The sequence below is a fragment of the Prenolepis imparis genome, unplaced genomic scaffold (assembly GCF_030444845.1).
Source record: "Prenolepis imparis isolate NDT839.2.m4 unplaced genomic scaffold, iyPreImpa1.0 SCAF_15, whole genome shotgun sequence".
NCBI lineage: Eukaryota > Metazoa > Arthropoda > Insecta > Hymenoptera > Formicidae > Prenolepis > Prenolepis imparis.
The window spans coordinates 404,842-432,559 of NW_028141173.1; the positions used below are offsets into that span (position 1 = coordinate 404,842).

Consider the following 27,718-nt stretch of genomic DNA (forward strand, 5'->3'; position numbering starts at 1 on the left):
CGCGCGAACGATAAATGGTCCTTTCTTTTTCCTCTCTCTTCTTTCTCCGTTTTGAGTTAGTATTCCGGCGCATTGTGAGCCCCGGATGGTGCACGTGAGCCAGTCTCGTAAGATAAAAGATTAATGGCCGGTGGGGATCGAACGGCGGATGAAAATGCGTTGTTTTCGAAACGGCAATAATGCGCTCTATGAAAGATGTAAATGCCGAATGAGAGGAGTTTTTTTTATTGTGCGCAATTTAATCTCCCTGGTGTTTTGCGCGATTAGTGTATTGTTCGAATAAAAAGTCACCGATGGCTTTTCGGAATGTTGGACAGCGTCAAATCGGAGAGACGCGAGGGAAATTCGTGCGAATTTGACGACACACAAAGTTACATATATCGTATTAATTTCAGTCCGCGTTATTTAGACCGAATTTTCCCAAATTTGCAGACTCGCCAGATGTTGCTGGAATCGAGTCTGTATATACGAAAGTTGCTGAAATATCACGGAGCGAAATTATCACGTATTAAATCATAGCAGCGTGCGTTAAATAATTTTTAATGAAATAAAACCAGGGAAATTTGATTTATTATGTTGCATCGTGCGATCGTGCAAAACATATTCTTTCAAAAGATAAATGAATAATATCGAAATAAATTTTTATATAAAAATGACATTTTCTTGTTTGTTTTAATTCTTTCGTGAGCTTTATTTCACTTTGAGACAAATAATATTCGATTGCAACCCGCTCGCGATTCGTTTCTTATTTGAAAATTCATGCAAGGTTCATATTTTATTCTTTTCCAACTGTCAAATATTGAATATTGAAATAAAAAAGGTTCCGACTGACTCGATTGCAGTCATCTGATTCGGCCACAAATCCCGCCAGGGGAATTCGAGATATCGATGCTAAGTTTGAATCGCTGCCAGAGTAGCTCGGGTTTGTAAGGAGAGTTCTTTGCAGTCCTTTGACCCTGCGAGTGATCCTTCGAGAATACGATTCCGGAGTTACTTGAGGAAATTGACGAAGAGAAAGGTTGATTATGTCCTTTCGCAAAAACGGCTCTCGTTCATAGAGAGCGGCGATAATGCCGACGAGGTGCAAGCCCGCATTTATGCAGCGGAAAAGGGACGGTTGGATGTACTCCAAAAGAATCTTCCAGAGGGGGAGAAAATTAATTTAACGAGTAGAAAATAAAAAGGAAAATTAAAAGGAAAGGGACCAGAGAGAGGACGAATGCATCGGCGAGACGAGGCAAACGGCGAGGGTAAAAAAAATGTAACCCGCTTCGCGCTTTTACGCGATGCCCCGCGTTTTGACGTTTCGCGAAAGATATATACTTGTGCCCCGCACAAGTTTTAATTTGCAGAAACCAAATAAGTTGCGGAAAGTGTAAGAAATGAGAACGCTCGCTCTGAAAGACACGTTTCCTCGTTTACGCTGCGACCAGGAATTAAATTACGCAAATTTTGAAAAATATTGTTACTTAGCATTTTAAATACAATTCCACGTGTTTGAAGATATATTAGTGAGTCTTCTCCTTTACATAGCCAAAATTTTTTTTAGGAACGCGAAATGATTGAAAAAATATTCCGAGACTATAGATATACAATCTTCTATTGTTATTTAGTATCAACAATTGTTTAAAAATTTTTTTAAAAATTTTTTCGTCAAGAGAATCGAAGAGTTATATTTGTCGATGATCGAGGCAGGACAAGGAGACAAAACGACGATGCAACGGGTCGAGAAATTCGCGGAAACCGATGTTGCATGTACGATCTCCCCCGAGCCGATTGCACGCCGAGTATATATATATATCTCGAAATCCCGGTTGATTCGTGGTGGAGAAGGAAATTTCAAAGGCTTCATCCCTTCCTTTACCCCTATATGTACGGCGGTAGCCACGTGAATGCGGCACGGCACATACACGCGAGTGCACGTTAGTCGAGTGCGCGCGGTAGTCTGCAAGTGCCATCAGCACGCAGACCGGATCACGCAACGTACGTGCGTCGTCCTTCCTCGCCCTTCCACCCCTGCTCTCGCACTCTCTCTTCTGTCCCTCTATTTCTCCCCAGCTCGTACACCCACGTATTTTACTTTGGAGCGTAAGCCACGTAGAGAGTAACTCTACCAAGAGGAGCGCAGGATGAACCGCGGGAGGGAGGAACCGCCATTGTTCGCGGCATTGTCTCGTCGCGCGTTTACTCCGCACGTCAGCGATTATCCTGGCATGCGGTAAACGTTGCACTACCTATCTACCTACCTACCTATCCTACCTACCCTCTCTCTTGCGTACTACATCGCGAAAACTACGGCAGTCATCATTTTGATTGTTGTATTTTCGCGAGGGGATTATATACTCGGAAAGTGTCAGAATATACCATGATATTTTCATTTTCTTACCATGGAACGAAGAATGACAGAGAAATGTCATCGAACGATAAGTATATATAAATCATAAATTATTTAATGAATTATTCTTCTCCAAGTTTGACAAAAAAGGTTTCATTTCTCGCGCTCGAGAAAACTTCCGAGAGATATATATCAAGAAAAATTAATGCAATAGTTTAAGCGTTAATTTATTTTACACTCCCCCGCATCATGAAATAAAAAATCATCGCGGTTTGCTAAGATTAAAATAGACATCCGTGTTATTACGTTCCAATCTCCAGCAATTTCCGTTGTATCAACGACAAAATCGGCGTACGAGTACACTCGAGTTCCCGACCTGTTGACGGTCAATCATCCTCGCCGTCTTCCGGCGAGGAAGCGTAGGCGGTCACTTCCGCTTGGCTTCAAATTTCGCTTCCGAGAACGGAAGATATAGAGACGAAAGGGTAGAAGCAGACGCGCGGACTCTCGAGAAGTCGAATTGATACAACACAGGGACGGGGTTGCATCGCCGGAGGGACTCGTTCGAGACAGGAAGGGGAAGACGCTGCTCTCGCGGATGAGGAACGGGATTAATCCGCATTTGGGAATCGAGGATTTTGGCTCGCGCGACACAATGCAATATGAGTATGGCGCAATTTCGCGGAAATACTGTTGGGATGATCGTAACCAGGAGAATCGTCTAGTCAAATATGAATTCACGTCTGACACACCGCGTTCGCGTTGTATACCTATGATGATCGTTTGCTTTGGCGACGTTGTCGCAAAGGAAGCGCGAACGTTGTAATAAACTTGCAAATAAATTCAGATAAATCGAACAAAGGGAAAGAAAAGAACAATTTACATAACTGCGAACGAGAGATTGATTTTAATGAAAAGAATTGAGATGAAAAAATTGCGACCGCGCGAGATGAAACTGTAGAAAACTTTACGAGGCAAAATTTCATAGCAGTATTTCACGACGAAGCATTTCGGGTTGCTTAAAATATATTGTTCTCCTGACAACGTCAATAATAAAATAGAATGGAATTTCGTTTAAATTAAACGACGACGCACGCGAAAATGATTGCACGTGTGAATCGTCTCAAATTCAAGGCGTATTAACTTGGGAAGATTTAAGGCTCCTATTCTCTCATCACGGATATATTGAATTACGGTGTCGGAAGAAATTAATTTTTTCGCATGCAATATCTCACTCACGTTCGATAGTATAGATTCGTAAAATATTTGCATTTGATATTGATTTTTAAACATGCTTGTTTATATGCTTAAACACGCATCGTGGCACAATAGCATCTCGAATTACTATTGCATCCTTTGCAATTAGCATACAATAGCACGGATATCTTTCCCAAAATTTGCATGTTAATTGCATATTTACGTAGCTCCATGAATAAACTTAATTATATGATCAAAATCCTGTGAATTTTTAATGTTATCGTTATTAAATCACTTGAATATTAACATCCATCACTCGACTTTGGCAGTGATTCTCACTAATTTTAATAATCTTAAAATTTAAAATATCCTCCTATTAATAGATGTTTAATCGTCCATTAATCTTTCGAGAATATCCGAAACGGGGCAAAATTTTAAATTATTTGCAATAAAATCTATATTAAAATTGTTTTATGAATTATAAAAAAAATTATACGTTGATTAAAATAATTAATTATAGACAAAATTAGATTTAGACGCAAGGAAATAATCTTTTTTTCTGTATATACATATATGAGAGAGTTAAAGCGTAATATCTTGCATGAATAAGAAAACTGCGGAAGATGCAAAGGACAGCGAGATGTGAAGTGAACAAAAAAAAAGGTCGAAACAGAACTAGACTACTGCGGTAAGATAAAGCAAGAGAGGCATGCGAGAGAGTAAGGATAAATTCCGAGAAACCGGAAAGAGATAGAACGGGAACACGGAAACTCGAAGACAAAAGCATGATAAAGCAAGAGTAAAGGAAGCGAGGGAAAAGAAAGCAGAAAACGTAGATGGATCCCAGATGAGATTCGAGAACGGGGAGAGCGAGCATGATACATAATCCGGTATAGACGGGGAAAGGAAATAAACAGGAGAGAGGAAAATATTGCGAGAGCGAGAAGCAGGAAAGGAGCAACGTACACACACACACACATACCACAAACACACTACACATAACACATACACACACATAATACATATATGTAGAACTTGATGGAGAAAATGGGGCCGAAACGGGGGAGGCGGAAGGTTGGTGAGACCCGCTGGGACGGAAAGAGACGAAGAATGGAGCCGCGAGAGGAAGAGGGCAAAGATGGTAGGACGGAAGAGGGAGAGCAGGAGAAATGCGGTGGGAGCGGCTATGGATGCAGGAGACTACTGCGCGTGGAGAACGCAAGAGAGAGAGAGATAGAGAGAGAAGGGTGGGTATCGCGAATGGAGGAAGAGGTGGAGGCAACGGCTTCGGAGCAACGTCGGTGTCAGTGTGCACGCGGACGTCGAATCGGTCTCGGCGTTGGCGTTAACGTCGCGTCGCATCGCACCGCATAAACCACCGTCTGTGCACAGGATATAGTGTCCGAAGGGTGACGAGACGCGCCGCTACCTAAGACGTCGATTTGCGCGTCGACGAGCGACGACGACGACGCGAGGGTGTTCGGAGTGTGTGCGCGAAATTTCGGTATCCACGTTGCTGTTGCGAAGTGTGCATGCGGCAGCGCAACGGTACGTTACGTTACCGGATATTATACCGGAGAGATTCACGAAGGCGAGTCGCGAACGAGCGATTTTTCACGGTGATTATCGGCTGATGCCGGGCCATTCCTAGTGCGCGAGATTTGCCGGCTGACGACTTCGGAGTGAGCATAATTTTCCTCACGTTGTTCGCATCAACCTTCCCATTGCGTTCGTCGACTATTAACGATCGACGAAATTTTTTTTTCGATGTTTAATCGCGATTGTTTGATAATTAAAATGGTTTAATTTTGAATAAATTTCGTTCATATACTAACTCAAGTTTCAAATCATTGCAATTCTACGATGGCTGTCTCTACTTCTGATTATGAGCGTCGACTGTTAATGAGAGGCCTTTCCAGCCGATGAAAATTATTATCGGATATCCGATTCGCGATAGAGCTTAGGAATTCAGATGATTTGATATCGTAACCATAGTTATGCTGGAATTTATCACTGAATTTATCATTAGATATATCATGTTTTATAATAGCAATTTATAGTCTCGATTATATCCACTGTCAGTGACAAGTTCTTATTACAATTTTTTAATGACTCATTTCTAATTTCCTCAGAGATTGATAAATTTGTATCTCAGATTTATTAGTAACGATCAAACGAATTTCCGTCATCGCAGCCAAGATCGTTTGACATTTAACTGCGAAACATATATTTTGCGTAATTATTTTCAATTGATAATCGTGAAATGTCATAATATAGGCGTGAAATGTGAACGCGCTGGATATTACGGTCGTCGATAATTCACGGATGTCATTTTGACGTGTCTGCCATGATTTTATGAGAACCGTTTATGAGAATCGTGAAATCTTGTAGATACGCTGCTTTTTTGCTACTGCCTTTCAACATTGGCAGTCAAGAGAAAGAGAGCATTATATAATATTTTTAAAAAAAATAAATTAATCTATATACATTATAAAAGAGCGTGCTTATATAAGCAAGTTTCAAGTTAACAATTATATACATGATGTAATAATTTACTAAATGGAATATTTCACAAATGTTCGTAATTAGTGGCTGTCTTTCTAAGATACAATTGCTGACAATTGTTTTCCTTTTTATTGTACACATAATATCTTAATAAATGATGATTCAATTCTTAATATCAATCTAACAGTGCTCTCGTGTATTTGTTCTTTCTTCATTTTAATCGTTGTAGAATTTATTTAAATTTATCTAACATTTCAAGTTAAAACACATTGTCTCTTCTGACGTATAAATATCTCTTTATGTAAGAAATATAATTCGAGAAAATAAGACGGTTAAGAGAATTTACTTTAACGAGAAAATAATGAGCTTTGATCAAACTTTGGTAAGATTATCTTTATCCAATCTTGTGTCCACTATTGTAATCCCTTTTGTATGATATTACGTGACGCGCAACGTATAAAGTCATATCATGTACAGAGAGAGAACACATTAAAAAAAAGCTAATATTAAACATCACCGCGCATCTATTAATCGCGTCACACACAAATCATTCAGAAAACTGTAGACAAGCTCCGCGATTATACAGGATTATATATAGGAACCGAAAATGCAACAGTTGGTCTATAATAGCGACGGATGACTATGAAGATTCGACACATGAGCCCTTTCATCGGAAGAGACGTGTTAGATCAACTGGTGCATTTCGCGAGAGAATCGGGATCGCTCGCATAAAATCGCATAAAATTGCGAGTCTTCCAATTTTCTTAATGACGTCGTCTATGACGGAAATGGCTCTCTAAGTGTACGCAGGAAATTGATGTTTGCAGACATGCAGATCTCGCTCAATGATGCGCGTTTGCCCGCCAGGAAATATGCGTTCGAGACAACGTGGGAGGTCACGCGTGAATTTTTAACGGGTGCTCTCGGGAACTTCTCTCTCGCTTCCTCTACCCCTCTATCTCTTTCTCCCTGCAGCTTTCTGCAGCTCCGTCGAGTATCCTTGACCTGTCAGAGACCTATTCACACGAGAGGGCATGGACCAGCGAACGGCTCGTCTGCGCTCCGGTTGATCGCGTTAATTTGATTATCCGCTAAACAATCGAGGTGACCGCGTTTTAAAAGAGATGCCGAATTATCGAGGCAGAGACCACGACCACGACGACCACGACGACGACGACGACGACGACGACGATGACGACGCGACAGACAACTGTAGTCTTTGTATCGATATTCTCTTTCGAATGCGAATGTGGAGTAACGACGTTTGCGCAATGCCATCGACGTTCCGTTGAAACGATCGAGGTTAAGAAAACTACGATTCTCTACTAAAATCTTATTCTTTATTTGCCCGCGTTATTTAGAAGGAATCTAAAATTGAACGATATCTTTATTGGCGTCCGAGAATTGTTTTTTCTCCGAAAAAGTATGAATGAATTCTATTCATATTTTTAAAATCGTAGAAATCGCTTATACAACAGACATATATGTGTGCTTTTGCAAGTTTAATTATTTAATCATTGATATGCAACTGTGCTTATTTTACGTACTATTATATTACGTATCAAATCCATGATAAGTATATTACTACAATTATTAAACTGTGAGATAACATCGCATTTGTTTTTCTACTCAAAGAGCGTCTCACGCAAATGTAGGACAACGAATTCGCGTTAAAAGAGTTTCCACAGTAAAAATTTACATCGTTCTGGGTTGCTATCGTAAAAATGTATGCGCTCGGCCTAACATCTCTTCTTCAAAAACTTCTCTTGCGCTTTTTCCTTTGCGATTCGCATTATTATGCAAATATTTTATGATAAATAATTCGGCAAAGTTGGTTCGTGAATTATGGAATTCTAATACTTTTCATCTTTGCCAAATTAGAATCTCATATTTTTATAATAATCGATAGAAATTCTACCAATTATCATTTTGACTTATTCCAAATTATTAACTTTCTGATACGTTTTAAAAAATCTTGGAAATTTTACAGTTTTCGAGTAAAAAATTTCTCAAATTTCCTTAACTCAAAAATGTTTTTTTTATTTTTATATTGTTAAATTTTTTTCAATGGAAATCGATAGTTTTTTTTAAAAGAGTTTCATCAATCGTATTCTATTGAATTCTATCAAAGTTCTGACAATGGGATATTAATTTCACGGTCATCAGATACTTGATAGACGATTGTTCAACAACAATTTTTGCTGCAAATTCGCAACAAATTATGATCGGTTTTTATAAAAGAACGTGAGAGCAATCGCGTAGCAAAAAAAGGCTTTATAACTGACCCAGATAAGCTACCGCAATAGTAGTTAATCGAATGGAGACCTGTACAAGTAAATTTAGATCGATCGCCGATCAACCAGTCTTCCCTGCTTCGTAATTTTTACAGCTAAATTACCTGTTTACTAAATTTAATTTGTCTGATCAAAATGGATGTTTAATTTCTCTCGAATTAAGTGTCAGAAATTTAAGTAATTAATTAAACATTTGTCATTCGATTTAAAAGCGAGACGTTGACAACATTTTAACGCGACATTACGTATATCAACTTTTTGCCATTTTTGAAACAGCCTATACGTTGCTTCCCGTTAACTCGAGAAATAAAAATAAATCTTGCAGAGAGATGCAATCGCTTTGCGATTGCCCTTGACCCGTCAATGTATTCGCGAAGAAGTGGAATAACCGCTCGTTTACACATTCACGCTCTAGAAATGCCCGCTACTCTGTTCACTCGTCTAACAAAGAGAAGACAATGCCGATGCAAGAGCGGATCGGGGTTAAGGGCCGTTCTCTATTGACCAATGGAGCGATCAAGAATTCTGAACCCTTTGTATGTTGCTTTTGTATACTCTAATGAATTGTGTTCAATGTATTTTTTCCTCCTCTTAAAAATAATATAAGATATTGTCATAAATCATATTTTTATATACAATCAATTAATAAAAATATGATTTAAGATTTTTTAACAAATACATTAATTATTTATATAAATATCTAGATATAAAGCATTCAATCTTAGTAAATACGTTGAGATAAAATGACGCGTTCAATATTCAAACATATTCAAAAATAAAGGCAAATCGATCGACCGCGGTTGACCAGGTAAACAAGATTAACGAGAGCAAAAAGTTTTTGCGTAAGTGGCGATGCAAAAAGTGGAAGATTTAAGCCGTACTCTGCAGGGATGGTTATGCCGGATTATTAATCGCCAATTATCCGACGTGAGAGCATCGCGTCAGGTCGTTGAGCGAAATCGCCTCGAGTCAATAATCACGGCAGATATTACCCAGCGTCTCAAAACGTCGGGTCATACCCCTCAAAGCAGCCGAGGGACCAAGAATCGATGCTTATCCGATTTGCCCTCTACTGATGCGATTCTCCGTCCCCTCGCTAATTTATGGTGCTTCCGATTCGACGGCAAGAATCGATACGAAACTTGTACGAATCCATTTTATATGTAATATATAATCTGACGTCATTTTTAATGAGAATAGAATTTTTTTCGAAACATTAATTAGCAATTTTTTAATTTATTAATTAATGTGATTTTGGATAGTGCACGTATATGAGATTTTCAACGCTTATTTCATCATTAATAAATTAAGTCGGACTTTGATGATATATCATCTTCCGCTTTATGCACGGCACGACTATACATCCGGGGATGCAAAATGGCGAGGTATATATACCAACGTTCGCCATATGCGGAAAGTTCAACGATACATCAAGTTTGTTCGGCCTGATGGAGTCGAAAGTTCGCGATCAAACGAACTCTACCAGCACCAGAATGACGTACTTCTATCGCGTCCTAGCAAAAGTATATTTTCGTAACAGGCATTTATCCTACTTTGATATTGTTTCTTGAATCTCTTTAACTTCGCGTAATTACATAACTGCAACTAAATCCTGCTTGCACACGTTTAAGTCTTAGCTGCAACATGGTTGCTGCGTCGCATTATAAAAGTTACACATGTATTGCGCAATATAAATTTAAATTTCGATGAAAATTAATTTTTTTTCTCGCTATAAAATCAAGTGATTAAAATAAATCTCAATTCGGGATTAATTTATTTTAATAAATCCCCTCTTATTCACCTCCTTCCCCTTCTTAAAAAAGCGTGAGCGAGAAAAAATTAATTTTCATTGAAATTTCAATTTGTATTTCAATTTAAGAGACTTTCTAATTTCTTATGTTAATTAAAAGTAAATTTCCCCAAAAAAGCTTCGTTGCAAATAATACAAAATTACATATACATATATATTTTTTATATCGTTTTTTTATTCTCACGAATTATATATTTTGTAATTAACGAATGCTTGCAGGATTATCGGCGTTACTCTTTCATCAATGTCATCATATGTGATCGTTACAGAATGTATTATCGTTAAAAGCATCTTGTAATTGTGTGGGTAAATGTGGGAACACGAAAACACGCGTCGAAATGGGTCGCCGACCATGAAAATCCTACATTATAAAAGACTCGCGTTGCTAAACTCAGGCGTTGGAGGAATAAACTGCTCCATAATTACTGTCGCTCGCATCTCTCCCGGGCCGCTTTAATTTTATAGAGAATACCCACTCGAGAACGTAGAACCGCGTCTCGTTACTCGTGATAAATGCATCGAGGGACGGAAAGGGAAAAACGTACGACGCTTCGCGATTTTATAAGAAACGACTTGTTCACGCGTTCTGATGCTGGAGCTCAAGAGAACTCTCTAATTTCCGCAGAAATCTTTTATTTCATTAACCCGCGTTCCATATTTTGGAACAAAAATTCTATTTCGGATATATCTTTATATTACAAAATTGTTATAAAAAGTCTTCAAAAAATAACATCAGAAATGTATTATATACATTATTATATTTAAAAAAATTATATTCGACATCTATGAAATGATATTCGTCGAAAGCACCCAAACCTTTTCTTTTATAAATAAACTAAGATCTGCAAGAATTTTAAATAATCCCGGTAGATGCATTCTTACAGAAAGCTAAAGTGGAGGGAACGAACGTGAATGAATGGACGCCGAGTGTGAGAAATTATGCTACGATGTGTAAAATGCCGACGTTTAGCGGTGCAATCAACGCGCTTATCAAAGCGGCCTTTTAAACAAGAGCGAAATCTCGCTTGAGCGCGCAAGCGTTTTCATTCGCGAGGATTTTCTGTGAAAAATCATAGGTACGTCGTATATGTTTTTCCGCGCCACGAGAACGATTGCTTTGTTTGCGGCTTTTCGGGGAGGATAACGGAACCAGAAGAACGTCGACGTCGCGAAATTGCGACAAAGACAAAATATTAGTCACGATGTTCAATCTACCAGAGATTTTTTTCACTCTACGCAAAAATTTTATAAAGTCTCGTTAATACATTTAATAATAATAACTATATATAATAATAAACATTTAATAATTGTCAAAAAATTTAAAGATCGAGTAAAGAATAATATAGCATATAATATTTTCATTTTTGATTTCCGCAAGTTAAATTAAAAGATATTAAGTAATCAATTTAAAAAAAAATTAATAGTTAAAAAATTAATTATTCTACTATTATATATGTTTTGAATCGATTGACACAACTGACATATTTGGCGATAAGATTTTCATAAGATTTCGCAAAAAATTGCATCTGCTTACAAAGTATAATTATATACTTTTCTTAAAGCTTATAAAGCCACGGTGTCTTCTCAATTTTCTCCGCTATTGCTTCGTCGAGCATTGTCTTTTTTTATGATCCACTTATACAATATACTCTATGACGTGAATGATCTTTTATAAAGTACTGGTAGATCTGTCAAGGGCCACGATATGACATGCGGGGAAAAAGGGGAAAAGGTAGCATATTGTTGAAAGAAAAAAAATAGTTGACAGAAAGTGCAGTGCTCTAGTTTCGTTTTGTTTTTATAAACTTTTCTTCCCCTTCGCCCTAAATACTGCGCCTCATCTATACATGCACAAACAGCGTTTTGCACTTCCACAATGGCATAATATCATGCATTTACAAGTGACCGTTTACACGATTATGGTTAAGAGCATAGTTTACGAAATATGAAAAGAAAAATCAATAACAAGGCTCATAAAAATAAAATACAATTTTTAATACAACAGAATACAAGATCACATGTGATCGCAAAGTTAATAGCGTGGCATTGTCTAAAGTATGATGGTATGATATTATAGTTGATGATTACAAGCGAATTGCATTAATGTTCGGTTAGGTAACTAAACTAGGTAACTTTGTTCTTTAGTCCTTTAGAAGCCCTTCCATCTCTCCTTTATGGATTATAGCATGGCTTATGGCCTGAGAAGAGAAAGTTAACGAAAAGTTAATTAATCCATCAACTATTCTCATCCGATCTAATATAATTTAAAAGGCCAACACATTTTCAATCGTTTTTTTTATAATTCATCTCTTAATCGTGTACATATATATTTATCATATTTAGTATGTAAAATTGAGAATATGGGAAAGATTTTTTAATGTGTTGGAGCACTTGATTACACACGACAATAATAAATAGTCGACCAAAGAATTATTAATCATATATTATAGAATTATTAATAACGTTGAACAGCGAAACAATTAACGCGTGACACGCAGCTGATCTCTGATCGCTACTATATATGTATATTATACATATAATGTGCGCACCAACTGTTCTATCATTTTTCATTAAATTGCGAAAGACAGCGCGTTTTGGTTTGATGTCGATTTTTCGAAACATTTCACTCTATTCGAGGCATGAAATTGTAAAAGATATAAATATTCCAATATTTCACAACAGTATGCACGAATCGAGTATCAAATCAATTAAATGTTTCGCGTTTTTACGTGGTATTACAGAAAGCTGCGAAAATGTATAATATGATACATATAGGTGGCTCAAAGTTTGATTACAAAGTAACATTTTTATTTAGCGAGAAAACAATAAAATGAGAGTTTTGATTATCGAAATAATTCATGAAATCCACATTTGCGACTTACAATCTTTTCCCGATCTAAGGAAATGCGAGATAAATAACTATTCGCGACGTAATAAGCGAATAGCAGGATCGAGTTGTAGGTATTAAACGTAACTCCGGTAAAAGAGAGCGAGAACGAAGAAGTGGAAAGAAAGACGCGAAAGGAGATTCTCTCCAGCTGGTCGTTTCACGGTGGACGGTTTAATTCTGGAATCTCGTTACCACGTGTACTGGACAGAGAAAAACGAGCAAAAGAGAGAGCGAGAGAGAGAGAAAGAGAAGATCCCAACCCGATGAAGACGAGAAGGAGAGACTGGAGCACAGGCGGTAACAAAGTTGAGCCCGACGAATGCTTCGTCTCCAATTACCCGGGGCCCCCTCAGAGTTGTAGATAGCACGAAACACCCGCGTGTAATTCGCAGCGGTGACGTCGACGACCACGAACGCGATAATTATTATCCCACGAGAGTGTTCCTTAATCATTTTTTGCGAGGTTACTAGAGCTCATCGGAATGAACGCGATTTCTCAAAGAACGGATGGATTATTTGTCGATCTCTCCATCGCTCTTCATCCTCGACAAATGTTATTTCTTTTCGTATCTTCCATTTCGCGATAGAGCACTGTACGCTCAGCCCCTAGCTCTTTAAATTATTCGTCGAGAGAAATGCTCTTAAAGATAACGAGGAAAGCAAAGTCTTGCGAAAATATTTTAAACATCACATATTATTATTTTCAAAATTCGCTAGCGTTTCTTTATGCAATTCGCGATCGCGTATATTGTTGATAAATTAAAATATAAGTTGTAGAATCTATAAATCATTGTTGGGACTGTATACGACCAGTAACATTAAAAAAAAATATTTATAATTAAATTATGAAAAAAATTAATTTATAAATATAACGCGTTTAAAGCGCAGTGACGATAAAGAAAATCGGAGTATTCAACTGATTTCGAACTGTTTTAGAATTACTGTTTCCTCTATCGTTGCCATCGTTGTTGGCGGAAATCTGTGCGGGCCTTACAATATGATGATAATTAATGGCGATGTCGATGCGCGCGCTCTGCCGCGTATATGTATTTATACCGCGCGCACATAAACCACGCGTGAATAATTTTCCAGCTTGTTATGAGGAAATCTCGTGCACGGAAAACTCGTGTCACACTCCCGTTGTTTGTTCCTGCTTGTCACTTACGCGACGCATCTATATTCCCTCGCGTATGTCGCGCCTCGTGCACGTGAATTACGTGATCTCATTGCAGGTACCACAAAACGAACACCTACTCGAACATTACAACGTAATTGCATCTCGCGTACGACATTACTATTCTAACAGAAATTAAAGCCTATTTTGTGAATTTGCCGTGAATAATTATAATTATAATTTTACCGAATTTTATAGAATAAGAAATAAATTATTTTTATTATTATTATTATTTTAAATGAATTATTTCATTTTGAAATTTATTAAATTGCGTAACTCAAACAAGAATTTTACTATTATACATTATTATAATAATTTATTTATATGAGTATAGGATTCGAAGATTTTGTTAATCAAATTAAAATTATAAAAATGCATTTACTCTTTAACGTGGTTTAACTCTTTCGTTTACGTGGGGTAAAAGCAAAAGATGAAAGGGTGATCGTATAGGATGATTGCAGAGTTTAAGACTATTTTCTCGTTCGAAGGGCAAGATCGACGAATACTCTATTGAACGGAACGGAAACTCCGAGCTGACCAATATACTCCATCCCGGAACGAACTTGGAGGAAGGTACTTTCTCAACGATACACGTCACCGTGATTGGAAGGGCTTGAAACGTCGTCTCGCGATGCTTTCGGGAGGAAACGTTCCAAACACTTCGAAATTTCACAGTGGATTTAGAGTCATCAATATCGGGAGTTGTGAGCTAAGTTGTGTGTTAACCAGCTTCTTACACGCATACAGTAACATGTTATCGCGTTACCTGGCTTTTTGAAACCACCAAAGTTTAACAATCACGTTGCGTCACTTCATACGATTGACATCGCCCTTCTTTCTCTCTCTCTCTCTTTCTCTCCCCTATAAAAAATTATATACTTTCGAGTATTGTCGAAAAATAAAATTTATTATTGTCAATTATCGCGATGATGCCGCATAATTGAAAACTATGAAGAAGAATTAAAGATTAATCGAAAAATACGTATTTTCAGCACGAAAATAACTTTGTATGTATCGAATGTATACAATTCTTAAAATACTTTCATTTATCGGTTCGTTGCAGTCATCGTTGAGTAAATCCCCAAGTGTAAAACAGTTTTCTGGCAAAGGGTCACTTTGTGTGAACTGTTCGAGCGCGTCAATAGACTTGTCTCAACATCGTGAAATAACACGAAAGGAGTAATACGTTTCCGAACGAATGTTTATAGAAATTTTATTTAACCCTTTGGCACGATTCGCTTGTAAAGTTTTATCGTACATTTTTAAATCGCAATTCCTGTTTGAGTAGAAAATGCAAACATCCTTGCATATTTTTTTCAAACATTTTTCTTTAGTTAATTTTTCCCACTGCATATTGTTTGAGAAATCATCTTTCTCGTATAATTGAGAAAATATTTAAATTATTTACATATTATTATAGACGCAAATAATCTTGTTAGAAGCAATGTAACGAATCATTATTCTTAAGAATAAAATCTTTTGCTCTTTGCATATTCTCAAACTGCGTAGTTTAAACGTATTACAAAAGTCATTGACCCGTGGGAATGCTGACACAGTTAGCTTTTTCTTCCGTAAGCGCTCTTAGTTAATCGCCACTTAAGAAATAATTCAACTACGCTTCATTGCGCGACTGTACAACTTGACAGTGGAAAGGATTCTTCTCTTTCTATACAATGCATTTTGTGTGTTATATTTTTGATTTTTTTCTCTTCTCTCTCACAATTTGCTAGATGTAGGACTTGTCACCTCTATAGTATTTTATTTTGCAATTTACCTTTAAATTATACGAAAAAGAAACAAAATTTTGCACTTGCACATATAGAGAAAGATATCATAGAGATTAATTTATTATTGCAATAAAACTGAGAAATAAGAGGAAACTTTTCAGTGATTTTATAAAAATGTTAAGCAAAAATCAAGTTGTTATGAAGTTTAATTTTAATGAATTGTATAAAAACTTGAAATATACTTTGTTAAAATATGATACTAATTATTTTCGAATCTGTTTTTTATATTTACACGCAATTAAGAAATTTGTTTTTAGAATATTTCGACATAATATTAACTGTTTCGACAAAAATTATGCACTTGACAAAAAATTGATGAATTAAAATTTTTTTAGTAGTAGTAATCATAAATAATACATAGCCGACATAAAATTGAAGTCTTTCGTGTTCCTGATATTGTCTCATATAAGACGTGACGTATTGATTTACTGTCATCTTTCAATTTATTCTATCAGTCTTACGTTTTTCATTTTATCTTTCTTTGGAGATATTGTGTTTTCATTTTGACGCTTATCATATATTTTGCCAAAGATAGACACGTTAAGAAAGTTTGTGTAAATATAAAAAGTTAAAATTCCACTTACATAAATAGCAAAGAAAAAAAATATGTTGTAGACTTATTAATGTTATCGCGTAAAAAAGAAGTCCAATGTTAATACTTGCAGAATGTTTTTAACAACGCTTCGTTGCATAATTTTTATCAATCGACATAAAGTAACCTTCTCTCGAAACGCCATGTTCTTTTGACTTTCTTATTCAACCGTCTTCCAATTTATTTTCTTTGTACTCCTCATTATCTTTTTATATCTTTCCATCTGCTCGAGGGGATTTTACTTGCTTAAAGACGTAGGAAGCAAAAATGGAAGCATTAATAACCGCAGAGTCGCACTAAATCCATTGTTATAAGAAACATTTACCGATAAGTTCGTAACGAAATGTAAAACAATATCCTAATAATATTTTTTTATAAACAAATATCAACGAATCATCAAATTTTAATCTTATTTTTCATTTTACGTGATGTTTTTAAAAAATTTAAATATAAATATATTTCCAAAATGTAAATTTTGATATAGATTTGATATAATTAATATTTTTTTATAATACAATTAATTATTCAACCGTGCTTTTTCTTCGCAGAAATGTACACCCGTATAAATAGAATCAATTATTTGAGCGTAGCTACGATAACCCCTGATAACAATCATGATTAAATGGCTGAGGGATATTGGCTATAGGAACGCAGCGTGGGTGTGCATGTTCTCTTAACCCAATTTCAAGACGAATTTCGTCTCTCGTTCGAGCAAATTCTGCATGGCGTGCGGGTGTCCAGATTCCAGCAACCGAATTACGTTCAATTTGAGGTGGCATAACTGCGCACGTTCTCTTGACCTAGCATCCGCGTATACATACACGGAATGCTTCAAAAATTATAAATTCAAAGAATTTAATAAAAGCTCTCACAACAACGTGAATCAATGGTTTATAATATTAATTCTTTTCGCGCATCGAAAATAGCGAGATTCCAAATAGAGAAATATTTTAAGTACTATATGTGTGTAAATTATACATATATACATACATATTATATTTATAACAAAAAAAAAAAAAAAGATTCCTCTGTTTTTAGTTTATAATAGAACGATGCAGACATCTATTAAGCACCATATGTTCTGACAGCTTATGAAGACAATAAAACTACGAACTCTTCACCTCACATATATTTTTTGAAAATTATATTCTGAAGCAAAAGGATAATATCAAAGTACCGCAATATTTAATAAAATACGGATAAGTGAATTCCGGTTCGCTCAACTAATTTGTACTGTATTTCCCTTTTCGCACTTTTCTTGTTTTTTATATTCTCAATTTCTGTCTCACATCTCTCCTCAAACATTTCACGATTATTTCCATCTCGTGTGATTAATTAAAATTTGATGGTTTTATATCATCTGGTATCGACTTTTGCTCTATCTTCCTATACTCACGATATTCTCGGTAAAATGAAATATCTGGGATGCAATTCAGATGCAATCAGTTTTTACGTGCGAATAAACAATCATAAAAATGCAATTAAAACATTGATTAATATACGCGGTTATGTAATTATATGTAACAATGTAATATTTCAATTACTGTTCATATTTAAGCAAAGAATGGATGAGCTATTCGAATCGCACATTTACTTGCACATATTAAATTTCAATATAAAAGCATTAATTTATCTTTTTTATTTTATATTACTTTGGAGAAAACTACAGAAACTTTTATGATAAGTTTAGATAATACTATATGCAGCAGCATCGTATTAATGTTGTTATCATTTCGATCATCAAATCATTTCGATCATTTTCGATCATTAATGCACATTTTTATGGTAAAATGCATTATAATTTGGAGGCGTTTATATATGTGCGCAAGTATAGAAAGATATTTGCTTATAGATAAATAATGATGATAAATGATATTTATTGAATCTCGTCTAGAATATAAAAAAATTGAAAAATTGACGAAATTTTGGGTGTGTGAAGTGGCACCCCTAATATGTTATGCTATCATAGTTCTGTTAAGTGTTCTGAGTTATTTAGAACCATAGGAAGAGTTCTTGATAATTTTTAGAAATAGTTCCGGTCATTACGATAACGAAAATCAGTTTCAAAAAATAGGGGTGCCAACTTCACATTTTTTTACACATCGAGTTCCAATAGTTTTGAGCAGAGTTTTAAGGTTCTTTTAAATAGTTATATAGTTCCAGATTATTTTTTGAAAGAGTTCTGCAATTTTTAGATAAAAAAACGTACCTTCAATATCGAAGATATTTCTAAAATATCTTCGATATTGAAAGTATGTTTTTTTTATCTCTATATAATTGCAAAACTCTTTCAAAAAATAATCAGAAACTATGTAACTATTAAACAATTAAAATTTATTCACCTCACGGTTGCTCCTTTGTTGCCCGATGCCTCCCCGGGCCTCCTTCTCGTAGAAGTTTCGAAACACTTGCACTCGCGTTATTTTTTTTCGTTCGCAACGTGCGGCGACGCCCGGGTTTTAGCTATCACAATCTTCGACGCGTTTCGGTAAAACGCGAGACTCGCGAGAGCTTATTCGCGCGCGAATAAAACCGAAGCTCCATTTTCGCAGGGGCTTATCAAACGAAGATGATCAAGAGATCGACTTCGCCGCGACGCACTGAAGTCGCCGAAGGATGCAGCGAGACGAACATTGAGCGAGATTCACGATCAACGAGATCAATTTCACGTGTGCGATCGGAAAATAGGGGTGCCAACTTCACATTTTTTTACACATCGAGTCCTAATAGTTTTGAGCAGAGTTTTAAGGTTCTTTTAATATATAGTTCCAGATTATTTTTTGAAAGAGTTCTGCAATTTTTAGATAAAAAAACGTACCTTCAATATCGAAGATATTTCTAAAATATCTTCGATATTGAAGGTATGTTTTTTTATCTAAAAATTGCAGAACTCTTTCAAAAAATAATCTGGAACTATATATTAAAAGAACCTTAAAACTCTGCTCAAAACTATTAGGACTCGATGTGTAAAAAAATGTGAAGTTGGCACCCCTATTTTTTGAAACTCATTTTCGTTATCGTAATAACCGGAACTATTTCTAAAAATTATCAAGAACTCTTCCTATGGTTCTAAATAACTCAGAACTCTTAACAGAACTATGATAGCATAACATAGGGGTTCCAACTTCACACATTCAATTTTGACGAAATTTATCATTTATCATTACATTTTTACGTCGAATAATAATAAGTATAGAAAGTTTATTTCATGGTTTGCGGACTTTTCAACAAATTGCAATACGATCGCATGCGAATATGCCTGATAAGCAAAGATAGTGAGAGAAAAAAACAAAACAGCCTCCCTTTTAAAATATTTATTTTTATTAGAATCTTTTCTCCGAAACCATAAGTCTCATTCTCTCTCTTTGTCAGTTGAATAATTTAATATTCGATATATGTACGAAAACCGAATACCGATGCGGCAATCATGCATAACCAATTCGACGATATTAGGCTCTCGAATGCACGTCCGTGTGTGCCGTTAGTTTATGAAATACGTACCCGTATACGTTTGCGGGGTCCCATAAAATCAGATATTGCGGTGAGACAGAGAGAGCCTGTGTCGCGATATAGGATACACCGTCAAAAATGGGAAGACGGAAGAGAACAGGGGTGCAACTTGCGATAGGAGCGAATGGCTTCGATATCGATCGACCTCGAGACGGGGAATCCGCATATCTTTGGCATCGTTACATCGTCGCGAATCGGCGGCCGCTTTTACGAGCGGCGGCAAATCCGCGAATAATACCTGGACGACGTCTGCTCGTAAAAGACGATCGCCACTGAAATGCGAGAGAAACACGATGAGCTATTTACCGTGCTCGTTCGACCGTAAAGTCGATAGATCGACGCGCCCGTTCGCGTTTAACCGTAATTAAAAATACTCCATAAGCGATACGCTGACGACGCCGGCGGCGGTCATTTAAAGAAGATTTTATTTTTAGATCCGACCGCGCGTGCATTCCGCGAGCCCTAATAGATGAGGCTGGAAATATCCAGGAAGTCGCTACTTCGTACCGCGGCGGAGATGCGTTGACGTCTCATTGATCCAATACGTCGTTGTATACCCTCGAGGGTATTTTTTCTCTGTCTCTTTCTCCATTTATTTAATTTATTTAAAGCGTAGCACACATGGCATCTCACGAGAAACGGGAATTCATTAGTTTTCTTACATCACACTCAGCAAAAAATTGTTGTGCTTTCTTTTGCAAAGATGTAAAATTTTATCTATATAATTTACAAAATAGCTGATGGTCATACTGCAATTTTTAGAAGGCACGAAAGACTTAAAGAAGAATGCATAAAGTGACGAAAATGCTAAAGAGATTTACAGTGAAATGACACGGGATTGAAAAAAAATTGTAGCATGATGCTGTGAGATGGATTTGAAGAAACGACGCGTGTTTTATACCGTCGACGTCGCAGTCACGATTCCTTTGAACTGTAAATGCGATTGCCGACGACGAAATGTATCAAAGTGCCTCGCGCTTTAGATAGCCATAACAAAATGATACGGCAAACGTGCGAAATAGACTGTGATTTTGTGCAATGGCATGTTGAAAGAATGATAACCGGATGCAAATTTCCACCCTTTAATTTGTAGCATTTCGATATAAAACGGTCTGGCGCCGATTTCCAAGTGCCAACTCTTGAGGCAATCCTCTTTGCATATTCAATATTCAGCTTTTTAGCATAAAATTCTTTTTTTTTTAAGGAAATAACTAGCGTACACTTTGCGTGGAATTTCCATCATCCTCCTTGAGAGCATTACATTAAAAAAACTATTTCTATGATTAAAAGTTGCACAAATATCTTTCACCGGTAAATCCTTTTCCGCTCCTTTTCGGAGAAATGCAAAATGCAACTCTCTCGAAAAATGCGAAAGACACTGAGTTCTACTTCTTATCTCGCGAGAGATGCGCGGAATATGTAAATGATATAAATTATTCAACCATGCTCCAATATTCAAATGTTCTCCCGCCTCTCCCCTTCTCCTCCTACGCGTATTCGTATAATGACGCTCGTAACACTGCCGAGAATGGATACCACGAGAATCGGCCGATAATGAGCGTCGAATTAATCAAATTATAGCCGCGTCATTTTCCCGCGTCTCGCAAAGCGTCTTTCAGCTCGCGTGCGCGCGGCTCGTCATAATTAACACAGTCGCCGCGATTGTGGTAACGACTCCGTTCGTCGCCTTTCTTCTCCCGTACCTATATCCGTGTTCGATCCAAGCGAAATTCATCGATTTCGTCACACATTCGCGCACGAGAAACACGCAAAAAAAAAAGAAAAAAGAAAAAAAAAGAAAACCTATCGAGAACGTGCCGTATATACCAAGATCGATCTCTCGAAACGGAAAATAAGCGGTGTGTGTGCACGTATATTCGATACGGGGAGTTGGAGGATGGAGAGGGAAAAGGGCGCAGGGGGAGAATGGCAGAAGAGGTGAGAACGGGGTGGTTGCGTGCACGCGCATGCACCCATCTATCGGTCACCCATCTAACGCGCACCGGGTGTACACTTTTGCCCCAGTAACCGTCACCCCTCCGTCGCTCCAGTTATCCGCCCTCGCCCGCGGCACGCATAAGCCGCGTTACGCGTATCATTTTTCCGCGAATGCGAAACGAGAAACACGCACGAACGCCTCGCCCGCGACAGACCGCGTGCTGCTGGTTCCACGAAAACACGATGTGTTTTCCAACGGCATTTTTTTCCACACCCCTTTTCTCCGTTTCCGCTGCTTTCGGGGCAACGTTTTTCTTTCTCGTGGTATAAAAAAACCGCGGAACAGAGTTCTTTCCTTTGCCGTGAAAAAACCGTGAATATTTTGCGAAATTCTGTTTGGCTCTTTGTGGTGTTTGATTTTTATCAGTGCGTCACACATATTTTTCCTGCTTTCTCTCCATTCTCTACGGTTTAAAAGTTGTATGGAAGTGCCAAGTTTGATCAAAATATTGGAAAGGATATTTTTATATAAAAAAATTTATTTATTTAGTTTCTACAATTAAATATTTTTTATGAACTTGAGAAGAGAAAGTGAATGCTTCTTTTTTTAGCCTCGAGAAGATACCGTGTATTTTAAAGCTATATCCATATCTCAATTCGGTCTACAGTTTCATCTGACTTGATGAGATACATAAAGATACTTCCTCGAGACTCGAGACGCGAACAACGGTGTAATTTTCCGCGACATGAACATTCGTGTATTAATCGACTATAAAGATATTTTACGCGTTGAAATTCCGTTCGAAAGTTAACTGTGGAGAGTGAAAATAATTTTCGTGATAATAAATTTCCAAAAATATTCATGCCGCACTTGATTAACTTAAGGAACAGTGTGACAGACTGATATTCCAAAATGATAAAATCTGCAACGCAGAGCATGGCGGAGATAATTCTGTTTGCAACTGGCAGGAGAATTAAATTCTTTCTATCTCGACAACAGCACATATGCTTTTAATATCTGACCTTTACTTCGCTTTGAGTGCAGCTTGTTTTGAACTTGCAGCTTAAAAGCAAAACTATGTGCGAGAGAAAATTTCTTCTCTAAAATCGCGCTAATAATTATTATTAATAATATATTATTTTTCGTTAAAGTTTATTTGTTATTATAAATATGACTTCTTATTTATTGGTAAATGAAAAATAATAGATATTTTTAATTCTTTTTCTCTTTGTCTGAATATTGTCGCACCATCTATCACTATTTCCCCTATATTCTGTCTGACATTTAACGCGCATAACTACTGAGAGCTCATATACTTGTCATTTATTATACCAATTATTATTTTTCATGTTATGTATGATAATTATTTATAATATAAATTAAAATATAGTATATTATTGCATCTAAATGCTTTTTATATAAATAAATAAATAAACGTTTTGATGAAGAAAATTGTTGAATTTTATACTCAAATATTTATATAATGTTCGAAATAATAAGCAGCAATGCTATCATATCTAATAGTAATAACATTTTTAATAAAACAGTTAAAAAAAACTTTTACTCGGATTAAATTGAAAAACGCTAATAAAATATTTTTATTTTTCGGTTGTCTTGCAAAATATTTATAATTGCAACATTGTTTCACGTATACTCTACATTCACGCACGATGCGATATTGGAAATAATAAAAGCGATAAAACGATCGCAAATCGTTAGTTTTGTAAATAATAGCGTCAGGCATCGATATGGTCGTCGGTGGCGAGCGTAACAATGGCCGCCACTTGAATGTTTCAAATCGCCGGCCATTCACAATACTGTCGATATCCGATATTTCTATCGGCTTTAATTCTTTACGACAGAACTATCCACAATTAATAATAACCGTCGATTAATCATATTTGAATAATGTAAAAAGCAACGACTTCTGGACTCTCGCGATCATTTGTATAGGAATAAATAATGTGTATAAGAACTTCTTTCGTATTACAACGTTCGCACTTTTTCGCGATACTTTCATCGCCCTAATTTCGCAGCTAATCCAATCATGTTTCCATTCGAGATTCGCGTGCTTCGCGACTTTACAATCCGCGCGTACGCGAAATGAATTCTTCGCCCCTAAATCAACAGTACTTTCAGACCTTATTCCGTACTTGCAGAGTTCTCCCTTCATGCTCTCGTGCAAGTCTAGCCAGCATCGTTCATCTCGTTAACGACGAGTGCTCACCATCCATTAGAGGCGCGTATGGTAGAGGTTATATGTTTCACTTTCGCCGGGTTAAACGAGGGGCCGAGGATCACACATGCGGGGATAGCCAAATATTACGAACTCATATTTGCGAGCCGATATCAACGGCGCGGTTATTAATGGTCGTTATTAGAGGTTGAATTTTGTCAACGTTTATTTATTAATTAAAAATATCACCTGGTTTATATATCGTTTATATCTCGCTTTGGTACGAATCTCTATATAAGGAGACCGATATTCTATATTTGTATATAATTTTTGTAAATATGATAATTAACGAAAACTTCTCTCGTTCCTCCCAAAAAAATATATAAACAATTAATTTTGTGCTAATCAGACCTTTAAATCGCTTGACAGCGCGTGATATATCATCATGTAGGTGAAATTGTCGGCCTTATAACAGATTTTACACGTTGGACTTATTTATCAATCCTTTTTATAATCAATAAAATAGGGACGAATGATCTCAAGTAGAAAATTCTATTGCAGTCAACATTCGCGGCTTTACGATGGGAATCGCCGAAAGAACCGGATCGACGATGATTCCGTATTCGCGTACGCGATAGTCGACGCTCGATGATCGGCAAAGCTTTCGGATCGGCGCGGCGTTTCTTTCATACGATGACGATCACGCGCGTATAATGCCGCCGACCGGAACCGCCACGATCGAAGACAAGTGCTAAGAACCGTCGTTCACGTCGATTTTATTCCCGGGGGAGACGATGTGCAGCAAGTGCAGTGAGTGCTGCCAAGGATCTAGGCACAGTGTGGATGCTAGCCCCACGCCAGGCTCCGATTCCGAGGCTTCAGGTAACGATAGCTGATTGTAAGGACGGGGCGCCGTTCTCGGCATTATTTTCGTTACCATCTCTGCTAAACTCCGGACCGAGTATCCGTTACTAGTTCAATGTGTTTCCAATTAGCGTTAAAAAAATATTGATATCACAGGAGATATAAATTTTTCGTGCCTAATACGAGTAAGCTTTGATTATTTCAGATCGTAAACCGAAATAAGATAAACGCTGACTTGTAATTTAGATATTCTCTTACAATGCACCCCTGATATGACTGGTATTTTATTTTGATTAATTTCCCTGCTATTACTAATACCAATTTAAACTTACTGCTTCTCGCTGCTTTTAATTCTATCGATTGTTATGAAACATTTTTTATATAAAATATAAATTTAGAATGGGCGTACGATTATATATTTAATTTTTTCTTTATTATCATATGCTAAGGAGAGATGTGCAATTGTTTTCAAAATTTCTAAAATAAATAAATCGATTTAAATCTGAATGTTCCCACTAAATCTAGAAACTAAAAAAAAAAAAAAAAGCCCCAAAAAAATGTATTATATTCAAATATAAATCAATTAAATAGAAAACTTGTAACCATTTAGCAAAACAAAATAAATATTTTATTATATAATTTTCTTATCATTAATGATTATTATCAATAAGTGAAAACTATATATTTTATGGCAAAAAAATCAAAAAGTGATCATTTTGTCTAAAGGACGAGAATCTTACGTAAAAATTTTATCCATCGCCAATAAAATGGAATGGGACAAACTTTTTATATGTATTCGCAATATTCTTTCGAAGAAAGTAGCTCGATTAAAGTCCAAGCTGGCGAAACAAGTTGTGTGAGTTTCGGATTAGGTTCACTTTGCCTTTTGAATTTTCTCTTTACTTCCATTTGATTCCCCTACTTCTTCGCTTGTTCTTCTTTCGTGATAATCTCGCGCTTCGATCTTCGTATTTTCCCTGCTAAAATTTCTGTTTGGCTTTCGTCGAACAGAGTTTATTTCGAGCGTCCTTTCGATGGTTCAATGGCTACAGACTCGAGTTAAAGTTCAGATGCATTTCTTTTGATACCGTTTTGCTTTCGTGATCAAACCGTAAAGCTGATGGAATATAAAAAGATATTGCGATTACACGTATACAGCGCGAAATTGTTATTTTCTCCCGCCTTTATTCGAAATATTTACCCCACTAATTAAAAAAATCAGTTTCTTTATAGAATTTTGCGACTCTTAAGCAATTTTATATAATCTGTAATTCAAGACATCCATCTTATTCCAATTTATCATCTTTCTCTCAATGATATAAATGTGTTTATGAAATACTTCGATTGCTACAGCCAAAGATAAAACGCCCTTTCAGATAACTGCTCCGCTTTTCGTGGCAAACATTTATATAGTGAAAGTTAATGGAATAGTTATATATAAGAGGCACTTCTGTGTGTGATTTCGGTAACGATATTTTATTTTAACGACAACAAAATATGTAATAAGGACGCGAAGGTGATGTCAGATGTCTTTCGTGACTTTACTTTACTTTGCTCTATTTTATATCGCGATCTCTCCTCTTTTCTTCGCGCGAGCTCAAATACGTCCGCACATTTCTCTCTGTAACTTTGTTCTCCCGTTGACTTCATGTTTCAGCTCTTAAATTTAATTACCCTCGAATTAAGACCAAATTACCTACATTCCGACAGCGAAAATATCAAAGTCTATATAATTATTGTTAATGAGTCAATCGTTACGTCTATATAATTATTGTTAATGAGTCATCGTTACATTATAAATACTAATACTTATTTTTAAGTCTAAAAATATATGCTATTTTTTATTCCTCATAAAAATTTAGTTATATATACATATCATGGAAACACGATTTTTTTCCTTGTATTACCTACTGACTGTAAAAGATTTGTGTATAAAACTTTCTTCATATAAACATAAATTTCTAATATCAAGGGATGACGTTAACTTGACACTTGATTAAAAGTAGCAACACATTCTCCCCCCTGTATATCGTCATGCATTGCATGACATATCGTACGCGATAGCAATAATGCAACTAAACTTTTTTATATAACATTCAGCATTGGCTGCGGATATTTTCGAGTATTATGCCCGATATCGAGAATTAGATCCTCTCGCAGATATATATATTTTTATCGGTTTTCTCTTCGCGCATTTTATCTCGGTTCAATCCGTTTTCCCTCATTCGTTTTTCCTCGAGCGAATTTCCCGCTCTGTGTTACAGCACTGGCTATTTCTTGGCGTACACAAACTCCTCTTTATACGAGGTGGATATAGAAAGTATTCGTGGAGCTCTTCTGAAATATGAGTATTCCGAGACGTATGCCGTCGACTTTTTGCCACTCCCTCGCGGTTTCTTTGTCAGAGATTTTACACCATACGAACTTGTGAATAACGTTTCTGCGTGCGACTCGAAAGAAGGAATCAACGACAGATAGCCGACAAAATCAGCGTTTAAATTTATATTGGATGTTTGATGCTCGTGCGTGTGAAAAAAACGACATAATATATCCAAATAATTTGGAAATAATTATTAAATAAATTATTTAATAAATTATTACTAAATAAATTATTAAAAAATTATTAAATAATTTAAAATTATTAA

The 27,718-nt window shown here is 36.4% G+C and overlaps 1 protein-coding gene and 2 long non-coding RNA genes across 26 annotated transcripts in view; 2 read left to right on the plus strand and 1 right to left on the minus strand.

Annotated features, from left to right (window-relative positions):
* The window catches only part of LOC145946103 (uncharacterized), a 198,757-nt gene that overhangs the window by 58,841 nt on the left and 112,198 nt on the right, over window positions 1-27,718 (plus strand). The gene's annotated exons all lie outside the window — the stretch shown is intronic.
* Window positions 1-27,718, minus strand: part of LOC145946110 (uncharacterized) — a 112,715-nt gene that overhangs the window by 54,310 nt on the left and 30,687 nt on the right. The gene's annotated exons all lie outside the window — the stretch shown is intronic.
* On the plus strand, window positions 12,846-25,003 carry LOC145946108 (uncharacterized). The gene is made up of 3 exons (XR_014426981.1): window positions 12,846-13,336; window positions 14,694-14,778; window positions 24,771-25,003. It is a non-coding gene; the product is annotated as an uncharacterized LOC145946108 (long non-coding RNA).